Consider the following 24,052-nt stretch of genomic DNA (forward strand, 5'->3'; position numbering starts at 1 on the left):
GAAAAAAGTTTTATAGATGAAAAATGTCTTAAAATTTATCATGGAACATTCTCAAATTTTGTTGGAGAAAATTTTTTATTTTTCAAAAAAGTTAAAATGGTTGGAATTCGCAGAATGTTCGATGATATTTTGCTAGAGGCTTTAGGAAAAAATTTATAAAAACAAAAGGTCTTAGAATTAACCAAAGAGTAGAATTTGTTCAAATTTTTTTGATAACTGGGCGGGATCCTCTTCATTCGCTTTCGGGCGGCTCCGTTTATAGAAGGGCCCGGACATTCGCTCTTTCGGTAAGACCCGTTTATAGGGTCGCCGGGCATTCATCTCGCCGCGATTTGCCAAGAGGCACGTGTGTGTAAGTGTTTGTGTAGTGTGTAAGTGTAGGTGTGTGTAGGTGATTAATGGTTGGGTACTTTGGTAGAATACCATTATCTTTTGCGTCATTTGTGAGCCACATCTTCCTTTAGGCCGTGTCCGTTATAACGTTGCTGCTCAGTGCATTGACACGACGGACAACGTTTCCGCCAGGCACGGTCGTGGACGTTGGAAGCTAGCATTTGCCCAGTGAGATGTAACCACTCACTGGATCAGCTCGGTATTACTATTATTATTATTATTATTATTTTGTTTGTTTTGTTTTACAAGGAGTTGCGGAATGCTTTTTGCGGATTTTCCTTAGTCTTTCTGACTGAGGGGTTATGTAGGACTCCCCGAAAAAATAAATAGGCCTATCCACTAAACCGCCATCTCGTTGGTGTCCTTCCCTAGCCAGGGACTATGTTGATATTACTTCTGACTGGAGGTTCTGTCTGTGTTCGTCCGTTCTTGTTGTTCCTCCGTATCTCGTTACGTCGTGTCACTTCGTCTGTTTAGTCATCTGTCAGGCAGCCGTCCGCGTTCTTACGTCTCAGTATAGTTTCCGTATAGGTAGCGACTAAGCGCCACCATTCGGGTTCATGCAGCATCAGTGCCACGATATTAACTGGGGTGATGCTGCCGACCGTTTCTTCCAATTCCTGTCTGAGTCTTGTCCAGCGGTCACACGCGAAAAACGTGTTTAAAAGGACATGTACTTTATACTACGTATTTTTGAAGTAGTCCAAGTTTTTATAGCTTGTGAAAATCCAGTATGATAATACGAACTTTATCACTGCATCGTACATTCAGATGTAACCAAACAATCGTAAGACTTCTGACTACTAAGTAGGCAAGAAGCGATCGTGACTGTCGGCATAGTTATTAAAAATGCCGTATATAGCTTTAACTTATGGTGAATCTCGGTTGAAAGTGTATTTTTTGTATTTTCGAAAACAGAAAGCGATGTTTATTATTAAAAAATCAATTTAAATCAGATGTGGAAAAGTTCTTTGACAAGTATTATGATAAAGTTTATTTACCTGAAACTTTGTGTTCCACGTCTAGAAGGCTTGTGTATAAATCAAAAATAGCAAAAGCAGAAAAAATTAAATCTCCAGAATTAGCCTTATTTATACCATTAAAATAAACAAGGTCCAAATGCATATGTAATGTTTGCGAAATAGCGCTTAGCACGCTCACTTGTTTTTTAAGAAAAAGTAAAAATACTGTTACACGTAAGCTGTAACAATGAGAAAATTAAGATTTTTTATTATATGTTATTTATAAATTATATAATATTCTAGATCAAATTACTCTAGCAAAAGAATTATGTGATAAATGCCTTAGTACGAGGGTGGTCCGATAAGTACTTAGCCTACAAAAGAAAAATGAAAATTTTGGAAAAGTGGCGTTTTATTTTTCAACATAGTCTCCTTTTAGTTCGATCCACTTGGCCCAGCGATGCTCCAACTTCTTTAACCCGCCTGAAAAATACGTTTCCTCGAGATCTGAAAAGTAGGCTTCCGTGGCAGCGATTACCTTCTCATTCGACTCAAATTTCTGCCCGGCGAGTGACTTTTTCAAGTTTGGAAACAAAAAGAAGTCGCACGAGGCTAAATCTGGAGAATACGGTGGATGGGACAGCAGTTCGTAGCCTAATTCAACCAATTTGACCATGGTAACGCCGGAGGTTTCAGCCGGTGCGTTGTCATGGTGGAAGAGCACTTTTTTCTTCGCCAAATGGGGCAGTTTTTTCTGCAATTCGACGTCGAATCGGCCCAATAATTCGGCATAGTACAGCCCTGTGACCGTTTTGCCCCTTTCCAGGTAGTCGATGTACATCACACCTTGTGAATCCCAGAAAACGGTGGCCGTTACCTTTCCGGCCGACGGGGCAGTCTTCGCCTTCTTTGGAGCACTTTCGCCGGGTAAAGTCCACTGTTTCGACAGTTCCTTGGTCTCTGGTGTACACCAGTGGATCCATGTTTCGTCGACTGTCACGAAACGACGCAGAAACTCCTTCGGATTGCGCTTAAACAGCGTCAGACATTGCTCTGAAGTTGTCTCACGGTTGCGCTTGTTCTCCGGAGTGAGCAAATGCGGCACCCATCGCGCCAACAGCTTTCTCATGCCCAAAATTTCATGCAGGATATGATCCACGCGGTCTTTTGAGATGCCTACGATCTTAGCTATCTCGCGCACCTTCAATCGTCGATCTGCCAATACGAGATCGTGAATTTTTGTCAAGTTATCCTCCGTGGTAGCCGTTTTCGGAGCACCTGGACGTGGGTCTTTAAAAATCGACGTGCGACTACAGTGCCGGTCAGCCACTTTTACCCCCCCACGGGCAAAATCAGTCTAACTTCAAAGTTTTTTATCTCTGGTAGAAATTAACGTACAGAGACGCGCGTGGGTGCGTTTGAAAGATCTTTTGGAGAGCTTTCAAATGATATGACTCACGGTTGCCATCGATTGTTTTTTTAAATTTTGCAACAATTATGTAAAATTGAAAATTCTGAAATTTTTTTATTATTTTTGACAATTAGCCAATTTTGGAAAAAAAATCGTACGAAAATTTGAAGTACACCATTTTTTAGCTATTACCAAGCCCTATCTGAAGCACTCATCAAAAATTTATTTTCGTCAAATATGACGCGCGCACGGGCATTTTTTCCTGGAAGTGACAGTTTTTTTCAACATTTTTTATCTCCGTCAAATTGTAACAATCGAAAAAAATTTATAGGAGAAAAAATGTTTGTTTTTTCACGTAGAATACTGCAATAATTTTTTTTTCGGTTTTTCGAAAAATTTTTTTTTTCGGTTTAAATTATTTTTCAAGGTAGAAAAAAAAAAGATTTTTTTTTTTTATGTAAATTACGATACTTGTTATGTAATATTATTGAATGGGTGGAAAAAAATTTTTTTTTGTTGTTTCTCATCTTTTTAGCGTACCGACTGTGAGAAAAAAAAATTGAAAAAAACCGAAAAAAAAAATTTTTCGAAAAACCGAAAAAAAAATTATTGCAGTATTCTACGTGAAAAAACAAACATTTTTTCTCCTATAAAATTTTTTTCGATTGTTACAATTTGACGGAGATAAAAAATGTTGAAAAAAACTGTCACTTCCAGGAAAAAATGCCCGTGCGCGCATCATATTTGACGAAAATAAATTTTTGACGAGTGATTCAGATAGGGCTTGGTAATAGCTAAAAAATGGTGTACTTCAAATTTTCGTACAATTTTTTTTCCAAAATTGGCTAATTGTCAAAAATAATAAAAAAATTTCAGAATTTTCAATTTTGCATAATTGTTGCAAAATTTAAAAAAACAATCGATGGCAACCGTGAGTCATATCATTTGAAAGCTCTCCGAAAGACCTTTCAAACGCACTGACGCGCGTCTCTGTACGTTAGTTTCTACCAGAGATATAAAACTTTGAAGTTAGACTGATTTTGGCCGTGGGGGGGGGGGGGGGGGGGGTAAAAGTGGCTGACCGGCATTGTACGTTGAAACTCGTTAAACCAATTTTTGACGGTCGCCATCGAAGGAGAAGAGTCACCGTACACAGCATCCAAGCGCTTTTTGATTTCGCTGCGCGATTTGCCTTCCAAAAACAAAAATCGAATCACCAACCGATACTGCTCTTTTTCCATTTTTCAAAAATCAACGGACACACTTGCTTTCACACGCTCTCAAAAATAAACTACAACTCCGATCCGGCTGAAATCTTGACAGTAACAATCGAGAAGGTTGTACTACGTGATAGAATATTTCTTTTGCGAGAGTGACGCCATTGGACGGTGAGGCTAAGTACTTATCGTACCACCCTTGTATCATAAGAAAAGGAAAGTTTCATAAATGGGTAATTCTTGGATACTTCGATTGACTTGTAACCCTTCGGTTACGGATTTTTTTTTTAATTTGGCACAATTATTATACACATAAAAGTGAGAGATTTCCCAAATTTTGAAGACGATACATTAATTATATCAAAAGTTAATAACAATTAAAGAAAAATGATAAAGAATTTTCAAACGGCTATATTTTATAAACTAATATAGATATCGAAGTCGGATTTTTTCAAAATACTTATAATGCCTTAAAATTTCGAAATAGTTACAACAATAAACGATAAAAAATTTTTTTCGAAAGTTATTAACTTTTTGTTTAAACAATTACTAATATCTCAAAATGTATTTTTTTTTGAATAATTCTTGCTCCTAGGTGTTCCTGAGGATTTTTACTATCGAAATCAGTCATAAAATTCAAGGGCCCGATATCGGAAAGCGTAGCCCTAATCAAAAGAAGATGCCTCGCCATACGGTCGCAACGGCACCCGAGGTCCCCTCACAGTAAATAACCTCTTGAATGTCTTTTAGGCCTTTATTTGGTTTTCTCCAAAAAAACTCGATCAAGCAGTTACTCTTCTGTGTATTTGAAAGTTATTTAAATATTATCTTATTACTGAATTATTTATGAAAATAAAATATTTATAGAAATATAATATGTTAAATGAATGATAATAATATTTTCTCTCGGCGTTTATACGGGCTTGAGACCGACGTTTATTAGTTAACGGCTGCATGAAAAATAATGTATCTCTTTATACATATTTACTATTTATACTTATATATATATATATATATATATATATATATATATATATATTCACTAATATAAAATTATTTGCAGATTATTCTTAGTGCCTACTCAGAAGCTCCTGAAAATCTTTTACAGATGAGTTTCGCGGTAACTTCATCACTTTCCGGAATAAGTGCGTGAAACATTACCGTATTTGATAGAGTTTCAGCTCGTTTAAATCTATCTCTTAAATCTATTTATGCGATCTTCTAAAAACATCAGTACTACTTTGAAATCCTATTTCATCAAAAAGACCACCATCTTGTTCGTTATTAGAAAAGAGTCTACTTGGAGTTAGAACGTTTCTTGTAGAAGTAGGAGTAATGACGTCATCGTTGTCATTTAAGTTTCCTTTAACCTCCTCACCAGAAGTAATGTGATAGTCTACTAATTCGATTTTCAATTTCTTAATCTTAGTCATTGAAACTAAGCAAGTGTGCACTCGTGCACTGTTTTGAAAAAACAGAATTTTTAGATATTCAAATGAGGACGTTTTTCATTTATTTTCTCGCTTAACCGGTCCAACAACGACGCATAATACTCTCCGGTGATTGTTGGTCCTTTTTCTAAATAGTCGACGAAAATAATTCCACGTGCGTCCCAAAAAACAGTAGTCATAACCTTGCCGGTCGATTTCACTGTCTTCGCCTTCTTTCTGGGGCCTCAGCGGCCACCATACGACTGTGTCTGTTCTCGACTAAACAAGCAAACGTGGCACCAATCTTGTTGAAATTTTCTCATATCCAATTTCTCATGCAACAAAATCGAAATGACTATCTTTTAAACCCTTGTGGCTTCAACTATTTCGCACAATTTTATTCTTCGGTCACTCAACACCATGTGATGGATTTTATTGATCATTTCCGGAGTGCTCACGTCTATAGGCCTGAACGATGTTTATCTGCAGTCGATGTACAGAAACATTTGAATTCATTTACTCAATTGTAAACAGTTGCAAACACAGAAGTAGATACACCGTAATCTGCATCTAACTCAGCTTTGATTTCGTTCGGTGCAAGGCCTTTCAAATAGAAATGTTTTATCACCGATGGGAACTCATTTTTTTCCATTTTTAACAAGAAACAAAAGTTGTTTGCTTTGATCGACGACAAAATCGGAACTACTCGATGAATCTGGCTGAAACTTCGACAATACTCTATTTAATAGTGACGCTTGCTAGTGAAACATAAGTAGGAATGCTTTGAGCGCCATCTCTTGGATTTTCTAAGGACTTATTGACCCACTATCGTATAAACGATATAGATACGATACGACTTCATGAAAATAAAATTTTTTGTAGCTTCATCGGACTCCCATTACTCGTAAGCTGGAACTTTTTTTTAGATACGTTCTTTTGTCGAATATTAGCACTTGGGCAATCCATAGAAATTTTTTTATATTTGTTTCGACTTTAGATTCATTATACCTACTGCTCTTAGAATTTTCAATTGTGCACGCATTTTTATCCATGCTACAATTTTATAATAAATTTATATATGTTATAATTAACTACTTTTTTGTACATAAAAAAGAAAGAAAGAGAGAAAGAGAAAGCGAGAATGAGAGAGAGAGAAAATGGGACGGAGAGAGGAAGACAGAATGAAAGAGAGAGAAAGAGAGAGAGAGAGAAAGAAAGATAGAAAGAGAGAGAGAAAGAGAATGAAAGGATATAATTTCAATGACATTTACTTATGTTCTTGTGCTAAGACTACAACAATTTCTTCAGTAAATTTCCCCTTTTCTAGATACTGCTTAGTTGTTTTAACAGAATTAATAGTTTGATTGAGCTGCCAACGCATGAGGATTTCTTCTTCAGATTTCATTGCATCATTTAGATTATAATTTTCTTGAACCAATTTTAAAATCCTACTTTCAACTCATCTTCGTTATTCACACACTTTACAATAATGCAGTTGTTATCGTTTATGTTACACAGTCGTTGTTGCAACTTTTTTATAATTTGAATAGCCATTATAATTTTCTGAGCGAAAGAACTTTCGAGACATAAAACCTGTAGGAAAATAAGTAAAAAATTATACAGAAAACTCTTGTACAAAATTATGTACAAAATCAAGCGGAGAATCATTTAGAGAATTGTGCAAGAACGTACATAAGTTAACGTGCAGAAAATTGTACAACGATTTATATAAGTATTTCTTTGCATGTATTCGCGTCAATAATAAGAAAATTCAAGTGTATAGAACTTTTCACATTTTTCTATAGAAATTACTATATAATGTTCCGCATAGATTTATTTAAATTTTCTATGAATTTCTCTAACTATTGTTTCGTATAATTTTATACAGAATTTTTCCATGAAAGATTTATTTATTTATTTATTTACCAGAGTATATATACATTAAATATATAATCGCAATAAACATACATACATACATTACATAACTAATAAATTATGTAATCCAGCAAAGGAAATAGTATTCCTGTATGCCGGTCTGGACATACTTAAACTTAGTACTAATAAAATAAAATAAAAGTAATGAAAACAAAAAAAAATATATCTGTATAGTACGCTTGATATTTGATAATCAAAAAACTATCTAGTCAAGCAAACTATTATAATTCAACATAATGTACTTCACAATAATATACATTTGTCACCAAAATTGAATAAGCATTGTTCTGGCTGTAGTTCTATTACTGTAAGTTGCTTTTCTGACACTTGCATAGTAGATTTTCTCTATGTTATTAAGTCTGGCCGGGCATGTAAGTCCTACTGAACATGTGACCCTACAATGGGGAAACATGCTTTGATGTTGTTGAGAAGAGTAGCACTTATAATTTGATGTAAAGACTATGTTATCAACAACTATTATATCTTTATGTTTAGGTGGGAAATTTAGTCCTTAAATGGAATTGGTATAAATTTGGGTACCTTGTACTTCTCTGCAGAAATAAAGAATAGCTTTATTGTTGCCTAAATAATTGATGTCACCATAAGTCATTTCAATGCAATTTAGTTGTTCTATTGCCTTGCCTGGGGCTGACTAAATTTTATTTATTATTGCTTTAATGTTATTAGCTTCAGCCATTTGGTCTATTACATCAAAAACCGTTTCTATAGGATTATATTTTGTAATGTTTTCATCTGGTGATGATTCCGGTTCTAAGTATAATGCTTGTAAAAAAGTTATTGGTTTAAAACCCTTAATGTAGGGTTTATAGGAGTCGTCATTGTTTATATTTAGTATAGTTTTATTGGTTGTTATATTATATGATTCAGTGAATTTGTTGGTTAGCTTAATAATATTTTCCATTTCTTCAGTTGGTCTCTTCAAGAATAAGTTAGAGTGCGCGCATGATAGTCGTGGTGTCGTGAACTCCTGACAATTGGATGCTCCGCGGTGTGCAGGATTGCGACCGCTGAACGATCTTTGTTTGTCCAAGTTTGCCAAAGAGGTTCACTGTTGCCTGTCGTGCATGAATACCGCTTCGCAACGGTCAACCACCTCTCCGGGAACATCTCTTACACCTGAAAACTTATTTGATATACGGGAATCTGCATTGCATTTCTTTCTTTTTACTCTTTTCCTTGTAATTTCTTTGCTATATATATGTACGAGGTGTGGCTATTAAGTAACGAGACTAGCGCTGCTACAGAAAAAGTACGCATGCGCCAAAGGTTAATGACTGTCAGCTGTTTAGTCTGAAGCCTACTCTTTCGAATGCGATGTCTACCGTGTCTGTAGGCAAACCAGTGTAGCCGTGGCCTTCGTTTCTATACGAGCTGTTTTATTGTTTTGCCGGAAAAATGATCGACGTAAAAATAGAGCAACGGATTGTTGTGAAATTTCACATGAAACTTGGAAAAACTGCAACTGAAACTTATAATTTATTGAAACAAGTGTATGGCAATGAATGTTTGTCGCGTCCACGTGTTTTTGAGTGGTTTAAGCGTTTTCAAGATGGCCGAGAAGGTGTTGAAGATGATTCACGTTCGGGTCGCCCTTCCACGTCAAAAACGGATGAAAATATCGAAAAAGTCGGTAATCTTGTTCGATCTGACCGTCGGCTAAGTATTCGTGCGATTGCTGAATCTATAGGAATTGACAAAGAATGTGTGCGGCAAATTTTACATGAAAATTTTAATATGAGAAAAGTGTGTGCAAAACTGGTGCCTAAAATCCTCACGTTTGAACAACTAGAAGCTCGCAAAAATATTTGTATTGACACTTTGAATGCGATTGAAAAAGACTCAGACTTATTAGAAAAGGTAATAACGTGTGACGAATCTTGGTTTTTTACCTATGATCCTGAAACAAAGCGCCAATCCATGCACTGGAAGAGTCCAACTTCGCCAAGAGCCAAAAAAGCGAAAATGAGCAAATCAAAATTCAAAGCAATGATGATTGCTTTTTTCGATATTCATGGAATTATATACCTTCACTGGGTTCCTGAAGGTGAAACAGTTAACCAACATTATTATCTTCACGTTCTTACTGAACTCCGTGAAAGAATAAGAAAAAAACGACCCAAACTATGGAAGGAGAAGTCATGGCTTCTTCATCAAGACAATGCGCCAGCTCATTCCGCACTGTCCGTCAAGAAGTTTCTAGTGTTAGACCATCCACCTTATTCGCCGGATCTTGCACCGTGCGACTTCTATCTCTTTCCTAAGGTGAAATCTGCATTAAAAGGAACAAGATTTGAGTCTGTTGAAGCTGTGAAAGAAAAAGCGGCGCGCGTCCTGAAGGAACTAACAGAAAAAGACTGTCTGCACTGTTTCGAACAATGGAAGATTCGCATGGAGCGATGTAGGGATAGAGGAGGGGTATATATTGAAGGTGATAATAAATAAATATACATAATATCAAAATAAAATGTTTTATATCACCAGTCTCGTTATTTAATAGCCACACCTCGTATAATATCAATTGTTATGATTAATTAAGAGATGGTTTCGAGATTTTTGTAAGCTATGTAATTAAATTTTAAGTTATTTCTTCCTCCCGTCTAAGACTCTCTTACGCGCGGACGTCGCAGCCTGCATGCCCGGCAGGTTGTTCAGTAGTTTAAGCATTTTTTCTTCCAAATCCTCGCGTAAATAATTAGTAAATAGAGTCACGGGCAAATTTTATTGGAAATAACCGACTCACCTTTTACAAATTCTTACTGCTAATATTATGTAATATTATGTACGGCACGATAGTATTACTATATAGTAGTACAGTAGTACCCCACGTACTACTTATAGTACTGATATCCGGCATGCTTAACCACAGGTGCTATAACAGCTTCACACTTAATAGAAGATCATATAAGAGGTAAAATGGTCTGACGAATACAGCATAAAACAATCCATTGCCTGGGCTTTAACCGCTTTCGTTCCAGTATTCTACAAATGCTCCTAAAATGACAAGCCTGCGCCAATGGAGTATCTAAATACATCAGAGTATTTTTTTCACAAATACCACAGTATATTTTTTTCTTCAGTCAACTACAACCTTCATTGCTTTTCCTCCTAGAAATTGGAATTTTTTTATTGTATATCTTCACAAATACTAAAATTGTGGCATCGTCTACGAAGATAACTATCAATACGCCATTTTATAAGGACTTCTAATCCCTAGTATGCAATATTCAACAATAGTGATTCCTAGACTGAACCCCGTGGGACGTGCATATTACCCTAAATATATCAGGAAATACGGATTTTCGACTCTTGTCATGTCTCTTTGTCTTTTATTATTTTACCATACTTTATTTTATCTTTTTTTGGTATTTTATGTACAAGATGTACCAGTAGTGACTGTACACCTGGAAAAACTTTCTAGGATCGTATTTTCCGAGAAAATTGTCCAAACAACAGTTGTTTGAACAAAGGTTTGAAAAAAGAAATAATCGATGACCTTAACTTCAATTCCAACGTCATTTTTGAAGGTCCTTTCAAGGTCAACTATTTATTTAAAATAGAATACATTCCCCAAGACCATTATTAGGAGGATAGTCGACCATTATAAAACTTGAAATTTACAATAACACTGATAAGTTGAAATTTAGATCTTATGTTTAATGGAGTGAATAAAAATTATTGATACCACAGGTATACAAGATTTTATATCACAAGCGAGCTCTAGTATTCCCGAAGGATTTTGATGCGCTGAATCCAAATCTGGCCTGAGCATTTTTCCATCACGTTAGGTTTTTCAGATATCCTAACCATAATGTAACGGTCCTATCTATGAGCTTTTCTCTTATTTACACTGGACTACTGCAACCCACTAAACTCATGAATCTACATAGATCATATAGTATATTTAACGGCGCCACCTCTCATATTATATGATTGTATTAGGACTAGAGTCAAATTTAATGATCATATAAGGAGCGTGACGTTACTCTACTTATAGATATATATATTATAATTTTTATTGTTTAATTAAAATACGTTATTAAGAGTAATTTCAATAAAACAAACTATTTTTTATATAGATTTTAGGGCATAGATTAAAATTATAATCTTTTTAATTACTTTTAACTACTAAATCGTATTAAATTTTAATGTGCAAATTTAATTTGTTTATAACGTTGTAAATGTTAATTATTATAATAAAGGGAATACTCTGAACTCAAGATGACTATCTCAGAAATATGAGTAAGAATTCCTTCATATTAATTGTTATTAACTAATTTAAGTAGTTCTTTTTTGGAATTACTTCTACAAGCGTTAAACTATTTTTATATGTAAAATTTTCTTATTATTTTATTGTAAATATTGCATTATTATATTAACTAACTTTATTAGTTAATAACTTTTAATTTCACTTTTTGCGATAAGTGTAAATTATACTTAAATTATCTTTATCAACTTCTGTATTTTTTACATGATTTAGATTTTCAGTAGTGCTGTCTATTCTATTATAAACAAGAAAAAATGATTTTGCACACTTGCATAAAAACAGCTTGAAGAGGACATTCCTGCGAAAATAGGCGGGAAATTTGTGTATACGAGGTGTGTTCAAAAAATAACGAGAATTTTCGTTTTATGAAAAAAATATTTATTTATTCATCTACATTAATGTTGTCGCCTTCAAAGTAGTCCCCTTCGGATACAATACACTTATGCCAACGCTTTTTCCAATCCTCGAAACACTTTTGAAACTCGATCTTTGTAATAGCTTTTAGCTCTTTCAGTGATTCGCTTTTAATGTCATCTATGCCTGTAAAACGATGGCCTTTTAATGTTCTCTTTATTTTTGGAAATAGAAAAAAGTCACATGGAGCCATATCTGGCGAATATGGAGGCTGAGGCATCGTTACAGTTTCGTTTTTGGCCAAAAATTCACGAACAAGCAATGAAGTGTGAGCAGGCGCATTATCGTGGTGCAAAAGCCATGAATTGTTTTGCCACAAATCCGGACGTTTTTTTCGGATTGCTTCACGCAAACGACGTTGAACTTGTAGGTAGTACTGCTTATTGATTGTTTGACCTTGTGGCAAGAATTCATAATGCACTATGCCATTAAAATCGAAGAACACAGTGAGCATAACCTTCACATTCGACCGTACTTGTCGAGCCTTTTCGGTCTTGGCGATCCAGAATGCCTCCACTGGGACGATTGAGCCTTAGTTTCGACATCATATCCGTAAACCCATGTTTCGTCACCTGTTATAACACGTTTTAGTAGTTCTGCATCGTTATTGACTTCATTTAGCGACTCCTGAGCAACTTCCATTCGCCACTGTTTTTGTTCGAAATTCAACAATTTTGGAACGAATTTTGCTGCCACACGTTTCATACCCAAAACATTCGAAAAAATTTGATGGCATGAGCCAACTGATATGCCAACATCATCAGCGACTTCTCTGATTGTGATTCGGCGATCGTTCATAACCATTTCTTTCACTTTTTTCACGTTTTCATCGGTTGTTGATGTGCTTGGGCGTCCGGGTCGTTCGTCATCTTCAACGTTTTCGTGGTCATCTTGGAAACGCTTATACCACTCATAAATCCTTGCTTTACTCATAGCAGACTCACTATATGCCTTTGTTAACATTTGACAAACTTTACTACACTTTATTTCATTTTTTACGCAAAATTTAATACAAATTCTTTGATCCATTTTTTTTCACAAACGAAAATCGCCGAGCTCGAAAAACACGTCTAACGTTAGCGGCTGCCACTTAAAAAGTAAGCAATGAATATTGCTGAAAATTTTATCGTACTTCAGGGGCATGTGTACCAACATAATAAAAAAAAATTTTATACAAGCGGACTCTCCAAACCCGCGAAATTTAAAAATTCTCGTTACTTTTTGAACACACTTCGTAAATACGCTTAATTTTGCATAGGCTGGTATTCTCTCCTAGCCTTGCAAAGTGAGCGCTCAAGATTGAATAAACTTGGCTTGTACCTAAATTATTTCACTATAGTGATGAACTAAACAATTCTCTCCTTTCCTATTGTGATTTACGCTCGACTTATAGAACATTTCGCGCTATGAGAAACTTGGGTTAAAATAAACTATTGAAAGCATCTTAAAGTAAAAATTATCCCCTTTTAAATACCGTTGAGTTTGCCCAATTATCTTTCTTTTCCGCTGAGATATCCGGGCAAACAGATCAAACACACGAACAAGAATTTTGAATGAGGAGTGATTAAGGCGAAGATCAAAGGTGACAGCAATTTAATGTAAAAGTCTTTATACAATTAGCAATAATGCACAATGGCGATACAAACACCGGCTCTTCTATTCTTGACAAGAAAGTCTCGCGATTTTACACTTACGGTTAACGTTAAATCAACAAAACAAAATCACGCTCGTACTGATTAAATCGATGATCACGGCCGACGATGTAGCTGGCAGATCTGCTACATTACCCGCGAGACATTGACACCCGAAGTATGTGAGAGAAAGGGAGAGAGTGATAAACGTGGCACTGACCTCTTTCGCCAATCCACTGCTTCATTGCTGCTTGTCCCTCCCTTGTTGTTGCTGTAGTTGTTATCCTTGTCGTCGTTGTTGTTACTGGTATTGATTGTTGCCGTCGTTATTAATGTTTTCGTTGTTGTTGTTCTCGCTGCTGCTGTCGCTATTACTATCACTGTTGCTCTCTCATCTAGCTGCTACACACCGCGCTGTTTATTGCTGCTGCCGCACTGCTCGCGGCAATGGCCACTGACGTATGCACTCGTCTTATCTCACCGGAACTACATGCGTATCGGTACCTACCAAATTAATCCAAATTATGGCTGGGCGCGAGGCAGCCAATATTCGAAAACTTCGCACACCGGGCGCTTCTCCCAATAATCTCATCGACGCAGGGAAACTTTTCTCTAAATAACGATACGGTACAAGCGCGTGATATCTCTTGCTGAATCCCAGCAACTACTGTCCAAAAAATCGGCGCGAGGGTACGCGCGAAACTCCCGATCTCGTCTTCTATCTTCGTCTTTCTCTTTATCTCTGTTTTCTTTCTTCTATCTGTCTGTCTCTCTCTCTCTCTCTCTCTCTCTCTCTCTCTTCGCTATCCTTCTGCTGTCTCGCCCTCTGCCGCTCGTCCTCGCGCTGCACCTCAACAAAGAAAACTCCGTCATAGACCCTTCGTCCTCGCCCGAAAAAACCGTGCTTTTCCATAGGATCGGGAGCTGTTTCTCGCTCTTGCCGTCCAGGCGCACTGCCTCAGCTGGAATTCTCTGCCTGACTGTAACAGTCAGTGATCACACCAAGACTGCACACGGTATCCCGCCGGCTACGAGTGGGCTTACTGACAGAGAAGAAAACAAAATAAATGAAAATAACACTAAATAACGTGAAATAAAATTTAAAACGAACGCAAATAAAAATAACCCAAACTGAAAAGAAAGAAAATTAACACCCCAAAAACTACAAAAAAAACAAAATTAAATGAAAACACAACCCGAAATCGAAGTAAACACACCATCTAAGAAGAAATTCAAAAGAAAAAATCAAATATACTACAACCGGGCTCCATTTATCTTATTGTTCCCTCGCCCTACTGATTTCCCCGTGGCAACGGAGGCAGTGAGGGCCATGGCGAATCTGATGATGCCGACGCCACCGTTAAAGCAACAATCGGTGCCACTAGGGCCGATGTTGCTGGCGACGTCAATATCTCTGAGAGCGCTGGAGTTCACAAGGATACGCTTCTTGCCATCCTCGTAACATGACGCTCGACCACCTGTTGCCTCCTCGTGGTCCGTCGCAGCGGCCTGCCAGGTCTGGTTTCACATGGCGGTCTGTTACCGAGTCGCGACTTTTCGTTCAGCTTGACCGACGCCGAGAAGAACTACATCTGGAGCGGAAGCTGCCTCTTTTGCTTCAGGGTGCCTCCCGGAACCTCAGATTCCTCCCAGATCGTTAGTAATGCACCATGATCTCCCTTGAACTGTCTTACAAAACGCAGCCTGGGGGTACCCGAATCTATTTAGGTTTGAAGCTCGCGGATGCATGCGGTACTGAGACCCTTTAACGTCCCAGCGTACGCTCTCCTGATTAGGGTATGGGTCCAGACTCTTTTTTTTATGGTGGTCAAAAACAGGAGAATCTCTTCGGGACCATAACGGTAGAATGTGACGGTGGTTCACTGAAGCTATCCACCTACACACTCGCCACGTCGTGTGACGGAACACACATCATCGCCTGTACTCAGGGCGATCCCAAACAGCCTATTTGGCGGCTGTGAGCGGCCTCTCTGACATCCGGTGCGGCCATCTAAACCTCCCTAACTCTGGCCGGTCGCAAGCCATCCTGGCGGGGAAAGGATAATATCCGGCATTTACTACGCACCAATGTGGAACCGCGTCAGCATTACAACACCGTTGGGGCACCTTTATCATGCATTCTTAATTACATTTGTTTATCCGTTCCTTTCCATCAAAATATTCGAAACCCTATCTGTCTCTAACTCTCTTGTACACTTTTTAATCTCATTTCCACCCAAAATTACTCCAGGCTAGGCCTTTAGTAGCCTAATGCCTTCTTGCATCTGAGTAAACTCTGCTATCGAATTCTGCTACCTTGCCCCAGTCTTCTATACTTCTACATATTATTTCTGTTACATTGTCGGTTGTAATAGCTATTCCTAGCGTTACCCCCAGATGCTGCCTATCTTCGTCCCAATGCAGGCACTCAAAGAATATGTGCTCTATGCTATCTCTCTCGCTTCCACAAAGTGCACAGTCTGGCGGCCAAGCTCCTTTGCTGACCGCTGACCAGCGCTCCCTCCACTCGTCTAGCGTCCTGTCTCTTTCTTACCTCGCTCTCTGACCTATTCTCCTCCCCGTGTCTCACGTAGATCTTCTTGCGCTCTCTAGCAAGGAGATTAACCGGGATCACGCCCACGATTACGAGAGTAGCTTATTTCGAGACCGTCCAATAAGCGCTTGCTGCTTGAAGGGCACCGCGTCTTTGAACGTCCGTCAGTTTCTCGCAATACTTTTGTACCTCCATCGCGTCCACCCAAATCTCTGTCCCGTATAAAAGCATCGAGTTTATTGTCGACATTAGGAGTCTTCTAATTCGCTGTCTAGGTCCGTAAGAATTCGCCATTAGCCTACTAAGAGCGACCATCCGCACCGAAGCCTTTTCCGTGACTCTATGAGGCCAAAAAGTCAACTTATTATCAAGTGTGACCCCAAGCTGCCTTATGGCCCTTTTCGTCTGCATTTGTACCTCTGCTACCGTAATAGGAACTATAGTCTCCATCATCCTGGTTGTCAAAATCAATAACTCTGTTTTTTGTATCGCCACCTCCAGTCCGTGTGTTTGATCCAGTCTCTTATGATCACCATAACGGTGTCCAGCGTTTTTTCGGCTAAGCTAACCTCATCCGCCACAATCACGGCAACCACATCATGAGCTTACGCGACTAGCGATGCTCCATCCGGTAACCACAGTCTTAACAGGCTGTCATAAATTAAATTCCACAGGAGTGGACCCAGGATAGGACCCTGTATCATTTCTGCTGTAATATTCCTTATAACTCGATCCTTCACGGTGTTATACAAAACCTTCCTTTCTTTCAAATAATCCCCCAATACCTTAACCAGGTAGCCGGGCACCCCTCAGACACGTGAGGCCCACAGTATGTTGAAGTTAAAGGCATTTTTAATATCGAGTGTCGCGATCAGAACAATTTGCTTATTCCTTCCTGTTCTCCTCCTTGTCTCGTAAGCCTTGTTCGTGATGTCTCGTAACGCTCCTATTGTCGAGCGACCTTTGCGAAAACCATGTTGATTTTCACTCAGACCACCCGCTGAGTCAATTGCAAATGTAAGTCTAGCTCTCAACAATAACTCAAATAACTTTCCTGTCGTGTCCATGAGGCACAGAGGCCTGCTTTACGATGGCTCATCTGGGTCACCTTTCCCCTCGTATAGTAAAATCAGACGCGCCATTTTCCACCTCCTCCTCCCAAATACTCCACCTGTAAGGCTACCATTGTACATGTCCAAAAGGATCCCCGGCATGATATTAGCGATCATCCATAAGATTTCTCCTGGAATGCCATCCAGTCCCGGGGCTTTCCCAGTCTTCACGCAGGATATTGCTTTTTTAAGCTCACCCCCCATGACTATTGAAGCCTCCAGTGTCCCTTCGTCTGCAGTGTCCTCTCTGATCGGATGTGTAGAGAAGAGTATGTCTACATTTCTCTCCATCGTGCCCCTACTTCTTTTTTCCCTCCCGTTCTCTGCCCTCAGATTGTCCGTAACTACGTTATAACCGAGTCCCCATGAATCACATTCTACCTCATCACACATTTCTTGAAGACTGTTGTCCTTACTTTTCTTTATCGTTTTCGTTAGTAGTTTTTTCGCGGTGTTATACTCTTTCACTAGGCCCTCTACGTTCGGTCTTCCTCTCTTTGCTGCCTTATATAGTCTGCGTCTGCACCCTAAACAATCTTTCCTCAACCTATCTAGCTCTTCCGACCACCAATGGTTACCTTTCTTACCGTCTGGCCGACTGCCTCTCCTAGGCATCGATGCGTCACAAATCGTCTCGATCAGTCTCATCGTTTCCCCTACCAAAAATTCCGCTGCCTATCTATCCGTCCGTTGTCCTCGCGGTCTGTCTTTAGGTGCTGCATCTTCCAGTAATAGATGCGAGAACCGCTCTTTGTTGAGCTTCTTGAGACTTCACCTCGGAGTGCTTGGTGAAGTCCTCGGAACTCGCCCTACTCCGTCCGCGACCCCAAAGACAATGTACCGGTGATCGCTGGCGTTGTAGTCGTCGATCACCTGCTATCCCTCTATCCGCCACCGGAGTCTTTCTGATACAAAAGTCACGTCCGGTATTGATTCCCCAAAACCCGGTCTAACTTATGTCGATTTCCGTCCGTGATTTGTTACTGCCAGGTCCAACCTCGTAATCATTTCCAGCAGCAGCTTGCCTCTCGTCTCTATAACCTCCATTCCCCATTCTGTTGCTCTAGAATTAGTCTCCCGCAACTACTAGGTAACTAGGGATATCCCTTAGTTTATTTTCCATTCTGTCTAATCTTTGCTCGAAATCTGCTATTAGCAAGTTTGGGGAAAGGTATACGCTAACGTATATAACGTCCCCTACCCTGACCCAAACAAAATCCTCTCCCGCGCCAAATCCTCTAACCCTATTCCTTTCCGAGCCCTTTATCCATATCGCAGACGTGCTGGAGGCGCTTTTAAACCATGTCTTACTTACCGTCCAGTCTCTGAACTTTTCACTCAGTATCATTATGTCAGCAGCATTTGCGCGGCTTGCCGATATCCCAGGTTACCTTGTAGGACCCTTAACATCGCGCTTGGGAGTCATTCTACGCTCCTCCAACGCATCTCTAAAAACAGCGCACTTACCTGAGCCAGGAACGTGTCCCGTTTCTAATTTGCCCGCTTCAAAACACAGGAAACAAGAGTGATTTTCCTCCGTGCATTCACTACTCTTATGACCATCCTGACCATATATCCAACAAGGCCCTGGTCCTGAACAGACCGCTCTATTGTGGTTGTAGCTCAGACAGTGGAAACACCTAGAAGGCGTCAGCCTCTTTTTGATGCGGCTGTGGACCGAACCCACCTTGATGGTGCCCTCTTTGATCAACTTTCGCGCCGCTTCTTTCTCCACCTCGCATAATGCTATGAATTGCTCCCAGCGGTTTGGGCCAAATATATGCACTTTTGGATCGCGAGTGTCACCGGTCATCTTCAGCAAAGCTGCTTCAACCGCCTCCTTTGGGTACTTACCTGGAGGAGCCCCTGTTCTGGCTCCAGTCGTGTATCACCAGTTTTTAAGCTGTCCCCTCTCGATCACCCCAGTCTTCCATACTTCTACTCGACATTCTGCACTACCATTCGGCTTCTAGGGGGGATTTATCTCTGTAGTGTAGAGTAGTGTGATTTGTGTCAGAGTTGTGATCAGCTCCCCGAGCCCCACTCTCCTCGCCCGCTCATGTCCAAGTCTTGCCGCTCACGGTCTCTTACATCCGCATCTTTCTTTCTCCAGCCACTCTAATGCGCCTCCTGACATTTCTGTTTATAGAAAAGAGGTCAGCCATTTGCTGCTCAGCGATTGTCAGCATGCCGACTATCGTCGAGATTCTCATACACACTCTTTCCTTCGTCAAATTTGTCCTTTAGCCTTAGAGATACCCAATTTATAGAGGGTCTCAGATTTACTTTCGGGCGATGTCCGCGATTGGCAAATTCCTCTCAATCGTATATATGGTGGCCCCGGTTTATAAAGACTCTACGCATTCGCAGCCTCGATTACCCTATGAAAACCTCAAACTTGTCCTTCCATGTATCCTCATGCTCACTCCTGAGCATACGGGCATGTTCGGGCAATTCGAGCAGACTCAGGACAGCTGGTTTATGTGTATTGCTCTCATCCGATGATAGAGAGTGTGATGTGGAGCGTGTATGACTAGGGTACGTCAGGGATGTCAGACCCTGTTGGTGCGCTTACCTCTCACCGCCCTAACGGAACGGGCCCGGAGTCCTTGAGATGTCGTGTTTGCAAAAGCCTGCTGTAAAGGAAGCGCCTGGTGGGCTGGACCTGAGTTCAGATGGTTATCCAACTCAGCCTGCCCTGGAAAGGAACCAATTCCACCTGAACAATATGCGACTTTAGAGCCTTTGTTGCCCGGTGCTCCGGCGCCTGCTGCTCGATATGTGGCAGAGGACCGGCAACGTCTGGCGACGCCAAAAACTCACCACCGCTTTCCACGTCCGCCACTTTCGCAGTAGACATGGGAGTCAAATCGGTCTGATTCATATAGCCTTGCCCGCCTGGCCGGGACAGGAGATTGGACTCACACTCTCCCAAAGACTCCACGATAAGGGCTGCCGTAGACATATGGCTGCCAGCTATCAGAGCACCGGGACTTTACGCTGTCCTTCCAGAAATTCCACCCTTACTATCCTTGATCCAGTTCTAATATCGAACAAAGGCGCCCGACTCACTCTTCCGAATATCGCCTTCTTCAGACTCATTGCACTGGAACTACCTATAAGACTTCAAACAAAATGTAGGCTTCACGCTATTCCTTTCCTATTCAGGGCCAGACGTGTTAGCAGCCTTCTTACATGGTAGCTCCGTCCACTGGGTTAATCAAGAGTCCAGAGCATGAATCTAACTCTGCTTTACATAAACTACAACACAGTTATATTAATTTACCCCAAAGACCGTAAAGAAAAAATATGTGAAAATGACGGAACGATGACAGAAAGAAAAAACAACCTAAACACGGGTTATGGAATCCCAAGTCGTGGTCTCCAAGAGAGAGCTCTCCGGTTTGCTCTACCCTAGGTTGCCGGTCGTTCACTATTTCGCCGTTCAGTTTCCTCGCGGTGGGACATACTGCTTCAGTTCCTTTACATGCACGTGATTCACCTGCTTCTTTCTATCCGTTAATACGTTAACAGAATTTATAATTCTGGAGACATCACCTTTAGGACCTTCTACGGCCCGATGTACAAGAGATCTAGTTTAGTGTTTTTAGATACACGAATAGCCCTCGTTTCTCGACTTCCCTATGCAAGCTATTTGCTTGACCCGGCTCTCTACCAAAATTTAGGAATGTGAGCGATACCCTCGTATTCAATAGAATAGCCGCGTTCATCACGTGCCGAAAATAGTATAGGTGCTTATTCTAGTTGCGGTGATCATGATATACGAAAAATCAGATCATGATCTGCAACGTCTTGATCGTTTACTTGCAGAAATCGGCTCATTGATCGTAAGGTGAGCATTGCACATGTTCGATTCCATACTCTTTAAGGATACTGTTGAACTCTATTACACAGTAGTTTTTATCATTATCACTCACCAGATATACAAGGCCTTCCCATCTCAAAAAGATTAATTTTTCAAGGGCACATCCAAGGTATTTCCAGTAGCGACCGTCAGTGTCTTGGACTCCACCCACTTATTGAACAGGTCCTAGGATACCATCAGGTAATTGTACCGATTCTTACTGCGGGGTAATTCGATTACATCCGTGGCAATGACTGCCCACGGATGTTTGACAACTCGCTTGCTTATAATACATTTAAATACATCCCGTTCGACCTTGTGTTGTTGGCATAATTGTCATGACACACCTGACCAGAAATACTCGCGCGCGATGCGATCATACAGTTTATCGCTGCCGATATGTCCCGATGATGGTTCGCAGTGAGCATCTCGTATAGCATGTGATTGACACTCCTCCGATACAAAAAATCGTCAGCACTGCTCCTTATGAGTTACCGAGTCAAGAAGTTCGTTGGTATCGTACTTGTATAGCATTCCATCCTTGGCCTTTCAACCGGCACTTTAGTGGTCTTAGCTCGATGTTCTTCACTCGCTGAAAGTACCGCTGGTCGCTGATCGACTTAAACGCTCCAATTTTCCTCCTGGTCTCATATCCGAGGTCACGCGTCAGGGATGTGATGGAGTATCCCTTTGCGATACACCAACTCGAAATACGTGTCTTAGATATACAACTTGAACTCTTGAATACCAAACAGTAATCATAGACATTCAAATTCCGACACGGTATAATTCTACTCATGTTCATTAAGGCTGCGACTTGCGTAACATCCCGAGTGATCGTACCCCTCGTCGTCCTTCTGCATCAATCAGGCACCAAGTGCATGGACGAAGCGTCGCAGAGCTCATAAAGGAATCTGGTGGAGTCTGGGTGTACCAGCATTGGAGCTTCTGTTAATGCTTGCTTCAGTGAGTCAAATATTTTCTGCTGCTCCAGTGTGATATCTTCTTATGCGACTCATGCTCGATGAAATTGGAGTACCACCCACACATCCTTAGGAAGCGACGAAACTGTTTGATGTTCCACGGAACTATAAAATTCAAAACGCGGAATGTAAAATTTAAAGCGCTTGACGTGATCGGGATTTGGTTGTATACTCCAGGTTCAGTCCTGCTTCGTCAGCCGGACTTGCTTCCTCTGATGGGGGACGTCTCACCCTGCTCATAATGCTCTCAAACGCAATTACGTGATTCCATATCGTCTCATCCACACCCTACGCTCGACCACCCAACACGTCGTAAAGTTGAGGGAGGTCTCGACAGTACTAAGCAATAGTAATGGCAATAGTAATTTGTCTCAAGCTCCTGTAATGTGCGTCACGTTTCGACTTTGTTGGTCAGCCACATCTCCGCGCAATCAGAGAAGATCACGTCCAAAGTTGGAAGCACCTCGTGATCTAGAAGCTAGTCCGCAGTCCATGAAGGCTAGATCGCCTCTGAATCTCGGTCTGCTTCTTTGACTGCTGCGACGTGAAAACCATACGTGTTAGTGTCACTTGGGAGACAGGAGGGGCAATGGGAATCGAAGCCAGTGGGTTATTGGGTTATTGGGACCACACTTGTCGATCCAGCTCGAACTCTCGCACCAAACCTAAGAGCTTGCAAGAGAAGCATCAGCTGATCAAGCATTGCGGAATCGTGTGAAATAACCGGCGGCGAGATAAGATTCAACAACCCCGCCGTTTCCATACCGTTTCCATCTCTGAGATCCGTCACACTACCCCGCAGCGCCCCGGAGATAACCATGGATGATTCACTCTTCGTACCCTTACCAATATGGATTTGATGGACGATGTCCATCCGATTATCTGACCCAGAGGCATAAAGCAGGGAAATCTCGCCACCTTTCGAGAGATTCGAGGCCGCTACGCGGACCAACGCTTGTTCTACAACTGTAAAAAGATTCTGACCCGCCTTCGAGTCTCTACTCTCATTATCAGTAAGCTCTAGAACTGGACAGAAAAAGAATCCTCGTAGTTCAAGAAAGCACCCGTCTCCGGCCCCGACGTCATCACAAAAGCGTGGAATAAATGATCCTGGAACACGACTAACACCCCTTCAGGCCTCAGACCCTCTTAAAGCATCAGTTCGGTCAGCTGCTGTAGCAGCATCTTCAGAATACGCTCCCGCACCATTTGGAGCTCCGGTTATCTGGGTAGATGGCGGATGTACAGATCCGGTTTTCCTAAGGTGAGTGGCATTTTTCCTAATCTCTCGAACAAGGGCACGGCGGGTAAGCCAACCCATAGAAAAACGAAAACTAACAAGAGGTGTTCTGGTATCGATGCAACCCGCTGGCACATCTGCCGCCGCGGACACTTTGCGCCTAATGCGTGGCCTTTGTTTTCAGCCGATGCAAATTGCCGAGCGAGGCCGAGCCAGCCTGACGCCGCTGGAGTGGACCACGCTAGGTGTTAGAAAGAGAAAGAGAGGTGTATCTGTACCCCACGCAGGTTTAGGCAGGTTTACGCGACGCGTAACCAATTAGCGCCTTAGTCGCGCAGCGCCTAATAAGTAGGTCAAGTGAGAAAAAAAAGTGGAAGAAAGCTTTCGATTGCGGTGAATCGTGCGGTCAGAACCATACATCAACCTTAGGAAGCAACGAGCCAACTTTCTTAAGCTACTCTGGGACAGAGACGAAAGGAAGCACACCAAAAAAATTACCAGTGACCTTCACCAATACCTCTGCCAGGAACGCTCCCGGGGAAGAAGCCAGCTAAGCATTGACCCCAGCGGCGGCCAGCATCACCATCCGCAGGGCGCAGCCAGGCCTTACCAACGTTCGG

General features: G+C 40.8%; 1 protein-coding gene across 3 annotated transcripts in view; it reads left to right on the plus strand.

The window, feature by feature from the left end:
- Positions 1-24,052, plus strand: part of LOC131671514 (tripeptidyl-peptidase 2) — a 250,352-nt gene that overhangs the window by 116,284 nt on the left and 110,016 nt on the right. The window lies entirely within an intron of this gene.

Source organism: Phymastichus coffea, unplaced genomic scaffold (genome assembly GCF_024137745.1).
Source record: "Phymastichus coffea isolate CEN01 unplaced genomic scaffold, Cenicafe_Pcof_1.1 PCOF00010, whole genome shotgun sequence".
NCBI classification, from domain to species: domain Eukaryota; kingdom Metazoa; phylum Arthropoda; class Insecta; order Hymenoptera; family Eulophidae; genus Phymastichus; species Phymastichus coffea.